The following is a 6154-nucleotide window of genomic DNA, read 5'->3' as shown; positions in this document are numbered from 1 at the left end:
CTGACACATAGAGACAGACAACCATTCACACTCACATTCACACCTACGGACAATTTAGAGTCACCAGTTAACCTGCATGTCTTTGGACTGTGGGAGGAAGCTGGAGCACCTGGAGGAAACCCACGCTGACACGGGGAGAACATGTAAACTCCTCACAGGCTCTACATCAGGATGGGGAGACCCTCTGGTCACAATGCAACACGAGTGACATCACCCATCTGCAGCCAATCACATGCTCACAGTAAATGTTTAGAATGCTTTACATTGGCAGGACGTATTGGCTCAGCTGTGAGGCGTGACGCTCCGACAGAAACGCCGCAGTCATCACAGTTTCCCTGTACAGTGAGAGGCCGGGGATAAAAATCAAACGTGAAAGAGAGACAATGGAATGAAGAAGGAAAGGTCCTGAGTAAAGGATGGGATGGATTAAAAAGAGGAGAGGAGGCCGGCTGAGAGCAAACGGACGGATGGACGGAAAAGCAGACGGAGGAGTGACTCAGAGAGAGAGAGGGGAATGTTTAACACACTTTAGGTCTCTCTGTTGCACTTAACTTTCTCTGTTTCCCAACATGCAAAGAATATCAGACCCATCCCCCACTCCTGACACACACACACACACACACACACACACACACACACACACACACACACACACACACACAGAGCAGACAGGCTGAGGATGGAAACTATGAGCACAGAGCTGCTGCCAGACAGCAGAGAGAGAAATGATCCACAGAAGGAAAATATCCAGTAAAGCTCTGACTCAGGTTCTTCTCTTCTATTATATTCTATTCTACTTTTCTGATACAAGAAAAGGAGTGACGTGGACTCAGAGTAAACGTGAGCTGAGGTTTGATCAGATTGTGGTGACATTAAAATGAGATTTGTTTGGAGATGAATCCGTCTTTTCACCCCTTTTCTGGCTCAATACACTGACGCACGGCAACAAATTTAATCCGTCTTCATCCAAGCAGCGCTCAAACATCATTTCAAATGTAGTCTGTACGAAGTTTGAAAGAGACAGACGCCCCTGTTTACACCGCCTCTTCAAGGCAAGACTTTCATGCCGTTATGTTGCCCCACTGTTCTGTATAAAAGGTACTATTGCAGAGTGAAGGGGCAGAGTTGCCTTTATGCTAGCATCGGAGGTGGAAACAGCGTTGAAATGAGGTCTGTGTAAAAAGGACAGTCGGCAGGATGGCATCATGGGCGGCACAGGTGTGCAACATGCTCTCATCCCAAGTCGTCACACATTGCTGCTTTTTGCATCTACATATTACGCTCTAGGTTTCCTCCTGCATCTGCTTTTGTTCAGGGACGTTGCTACCAATGCAGGGACATCAACAAAAACGTGGTGAGGTTAAGACAAAGACATCATGGTTTGTCATTTGGGGTCCAGGATTCATTGGGGCCGTCCACCACCCCGTCTGCCCTGTAAGGACTTTCCAGGTCGGTAGCATTTCAACCTGACGCCATCCTGTGGCGTTTCACAACACAGCGAAAGGTTCCATTCAGCTGCGTTACAAAGTGACACCACCTGGCGGCATATCAACGTGAAAGGTGGCTTTTGGTGTCGGTGTCTGTCACTGAAATCACTGACAAAGCAGCGGTATTCAGAATGAGAACGGGCTCGGGTGTGATGTTTTGACTACGTGTCATGAGTGCAAGCCACCACAGGAGCTTTAAAGAGTAGCTGTTAGCAGTTAGCAGCTAACTCAAAATGTTTAAAAATACATGCGCTAATTTAGGTTGGAAAAGGGTATTATAAAGTCCATGTAACTTTAGGTGGATGCAGCCCTGTTCTTTGGCACCACATTTTCTTAACTGTAGAACTTCCATATTCTTACACATAAGCACAGCTGTGCCGTGCACTTTATTACGCTGCAGATCGGTTGTTTGGATCCGACTTTGAGCCGTTTACTGAAGAGCCGAATCCAAGAAAATAAAAAAGAGTGACTATGACAGCAAAGACAAAATGCAGCTCACTATGAAGACAGGAGGAAACTTTTATGAAGCAGAAGAAGGACTTTTGCAGACAGAGGCTGAACAGGCTGAGACAGAAAGAGGGGAAACATCTCCGCAAACTGGAGGTAGAGAAAGAGCACAGTGGGGTAAAGCTGAAACACATCGCTGAGCCTCCTGCTGCTCCAAACTGGAGTCATACCGACCACCCCCTCCTGTATGTAACACACCGACTGTGGATAAATTCCTTATCCAACCCCACTTCAAAAAATCCAAACTATCCCTTTAACAGATCTGGCTGCGTGTGCAGACAGCACGCGCCCCCGGGACAGACAGACACACCTCCAGGCAGAGCGTAATGATGGTAATGATAAGGTGATGTTAATTGGTATGAAATACAAGCATGCAATCAGTGTGTCTTCATTCAGAGAGAGTGGAGTCTGCTGCTCTGGTCGTCATGCAACAAACAAACACACATACGGATGTCGTCAACAGGTCAACAGTCCATCTGTCCTCTGATGACACAGCTTAATGTAACATGCTCCGATAAATTATTTACATCATATTTTATTATCTGTAGCTCTGCATCACTCTGTATTAACACTGTGAATGTGTGTGACAGAAAGGAAGAGCAAATTAGACGTGTGTGTGTGTGTGTGTGTGTGTGTTAATGACGTGTCATAACCTCCTGCCGCCCTTCATTTCCTGTGCAGTAAATCCACAGCCTCCAGTCTCCCGTCACACCTGTGTGTCTGTGTGTTTACGTGTGTCTTCACCTCATGGTGCGTTCAGGCGCCATTTGCATGCGTTTACAAAGGCAGTCCCGCTGTGTGCAGACTGCAGAGGTGATGTTAAATTCGGGTTTAGCTGATGAGGCTAAGCTAACCACGCAACAGAACTGTGGTTAAAAACTCCAGGGGCTGCAAGGCTGCAGGTGAGTTGTTGGAGGAAACGGTGATCAGATTAAGATCCAGTAATCTGAGCGATGGATCCATGTGTTTAAAGATTTATAATGATATGAATCAGAACTTTAGAACTCTGGAAACGGCCACAATCATTTTATAATCTCAGCAGAAGTGACAAACAGTTGAAACACTCTCAAGCAGCCTCTGAGGCCAAAAACTGTCCTTGTCCCAGTACACAAGCACGGGAGGGGAATCCATTTATTGAGCCAAGTATGTGCGACTCCTCTACGATAGGTGGAGATATGCCCCCTTTCAGCTTGTTAGTATTGGACCTTTTTCCTGTTGACCTATTACGTCACAGACCAAACAATGGACAAACAAGTTAGCTACGGTTAGCTAGCAGCTAACTGCTACCATGGTGGACAACTTTACAGCTCTGTACATTTGGTCCGTCCAAAAAGTCACGGCTCTGGATGTAGATTTCTCCATGTTGTTACCGGCTTCTTCTTCTCTTACACATTTAATGCTATTGGACTTCCGGGTCAAAGCCCGGGGCGGAAACTGTGGAGCATGCTCAGAGCGCCTCGGCCAGTTTGGGTCTGATTGACTGTATACATGCAGGAGTCACATGATCTGGGTGTGTTAGTCCCACTGTGACACATTCACTGCAGGAACATTTCACTCACACTACCTGCGTTTCCTCACCTCTCATAAGCCTTGAGAAAGGGTGTCGTCACACTCTGATTGGTCCAGAGGGGAAATGCACCAAGCTGCTCTCAATTCCTACCTGTGCAGCAGGTGATCTGAATAACCTCCAATCAACCAAAGAATGAGGGACTGCTGCACATCAGTAGGTCAGAAGCTGCAGGTGGTGATTTTTACCGCTGCAGAAAAGACAAGAAAAACCCTTTGAAAGACTCCAACAATAAAATCATACATTTGATAATTATTTCTACTTTTTGTTTTTCCAAAACATTTTAATTTTTTTTCTTAATTCACTAGAATTATTTGAGTATTATTTATGTATTTAAAAAAATATTATTAAAATCATTATCATTATTTTAATGTATTGGTATTTTTCACTCTTGTTTATGTACATGTACGTGTTTGTACACACTTTGTCACTTGTTACACCATGTTACCGACTTCAAGGTCTTAATCTGTGACTTTTTATTCCTAAAATAACGAGTTATATCTTGTTATACTTTAACTTAATTCTAGGAGATTTACGATCTTATTCTTGAAATATTATGACGTTATTCACATAGATTTACAAATATGTCCTCTTAGATTTATATCTTTATTCTTATAGATTTAGGGCCCGTCCCAACACCCCCCCATAGCCCTACCCCTACATTTGTGCGTTCCCACGAGGGGTAGTGGTGTCACAAGTCCTTTTTGCGTGTAGGGGTAGGGGGCATAACGAGGGGTAGTGGGTATGAAACTAGCCCTTCAGAGCGAGGGATTTCAGATGCTGACTTGCCAGCGAGGGGTAGACGTCGCCATGGCTACCACCGACCAAGAGACGGGGAAAAAAGTTCATACATAGCTAACGTTACCGTCGTCAGGTTGCTTGTTAGCTAGCTAGCTAGCTTGCACTATCTGGCGTCTGTCATCTGTCCTGTACTGCAAAATTGTCGGACTTTTCACATTACGATAACACACCAGCTAGCATAACTATGGTGCCTCGTAATGTTAGCTGCTTAGCTAGCAAGCAGAAGTCCCCTGTCGTCTGTCGTTCATCAAACGAAGCATGATGAATGCGGCAAACGCGATCGGTAGGATGAACTCAACTGGAGACTCCAACGCAGATGCCAGTTGGAAATGTAGATGACTCGCAGCTTCCTGTTTAAAATAGTTACGTATGCGTGAACGTAACCGACGCGGTGACGTAGTGAGTGGTGTCCCAATTCCTAGGGAAAGATTTCAACCCCTACCCCTCGTTGCTTCATTTTCAGGGCCAAGGGGGTAGTGGGCAAGGGGGGTATTGGGATTGGGCCTTGTTGTTCCATGTTGTTCTTGAAATATTGTGACTTTATTCTCGTAGATTTAGGACTTTATTTTATTTTATTTTATTTTACCACACCAACATCATGTCTCTGACAGGCCTGTGTGTTCTGTATGTTACAGTCTGTTGTAGTATTTAATGGATGAACATCTCAGGAAAGCTTTGAGGACTCAGCAGCCAGTAGAGAGACACAATAAGGTGACACATAACTCAGTCATTTCATGTGAGGCTGGAGTGTTGGAGTGTTGTATCATCACTCTCTGGGCCATTTTAGAAGAAGCAGGACGAAGTGGAGCAGGAGTGGGCGGAGCTAAACCATCCCCAACATTCAGATCAGATAACTCCTCTACGGTCGGAGGCCGGTCTGCAGAGCCGCAGCTCTCCAGCGCCCCGCTGCTCCGTTAGCTCATGTTGTTCCCCTGGCTGCTCGCCAAACCCACAGCGCAGGACGAGGAAGAGACACAGCAACATTTATCTGCAGCACCTCTGTGGTTACACACCTACTGCACCCAAACAAACACAGATAAGACTCACACACACACGTATCCCATCATCAGCAGATAACAGTCAAAGCAGCAGGTAACAAAAAGTGATGAGTGATTTTAATGTCGTCTGACAGAGAGTGTGTCTGTCAGCACACGTTTTAATGTTTATGGTACCTGAATCTGTGTGTTGGATCAAATCAAACATTATATTCTGTAGATATAAAATACTGCTGCTCTCTGTCTGTGTAGTTCTCCAGGGCCCAGTTGTTCAGAAAGAAAAAAAAAAAGGATTCAGAAATCAGATAAGATCACGTAAACCAGGATCAAACCTTCAGCATGTGTCGGTCAAACCTTTGATCCAAACAATCAGATCCTGATCACAGAAGTCTGGATTCAGGCTGGATTTAATAAAACTCTTTAACTGGTCAAACATAGAAACATTTATTTATATTTTTAATTTAATTTGTTGAACAGTTTCTGTGATAAAGTAGATGAAGTAGACATTAGGCTTCTGTTCAGCCGTTCAGTACAGATAAGTGCTTTCTACCTGCACTCCGAAACCCAGAGGATAAACTGACCCCAGCTCCAAGAGTCTGACAAACTGAACAACTGCACAGAGTTTGTGGTTATGGACAATGCTCACTACGCCATCTGCACACTCAACAATTAGCAGACATTAGCCCCTTTTACACTGCCAGATTTTCGGCGAATGTTGGGCCGTTTTGCCGGCAAGCTGTGAGCGTTTAGACACACAGAGCCGGATTGGTGAGTTGATCTGAGGTGCCCAATTTTCC

The 6154-nt window shown here is 45.0% G+C and overlaps 1 protein-coding gene across 1 annotated transcript in view; it reads right to left on the bottom strand.

Moving 5' to 3' along the window:
- Nucleotides 1-6: 6 nt before the first annotated feature.
- LOC126405581 (dual specificity protein phosphatase 3-like) overlaps nt 7-6154 on the bottom strand; it is a 608181-nt gene continuing 602033 nt past the window's right edge. Inside the window, exon 4 of the transcript XR_007571587.1 lies at nt 7-109. The gene's annotated coding sequence lies outside the window, so the exon portion shown is untranslated. The remainder of the gene's footprint in view (nt 110-6154) is intronic.

This window comes from Epinephelus moara, chromosome 18 (genome assembly GCF_006386435.1).
Source record: "Epinephelus moara isolate mb chromosome 18, YSFRI_EMoa_1.0, whole genome shotgun sequence".
NCBI lineage: Eukaryota > Metazoa > Chordata > Actinopteri > Perciformes > Serranidae > Epinephelus > Epinephelus moara.
This window is presented reverse-complemented; position numbering and strand designations above follow the sequence as displayed.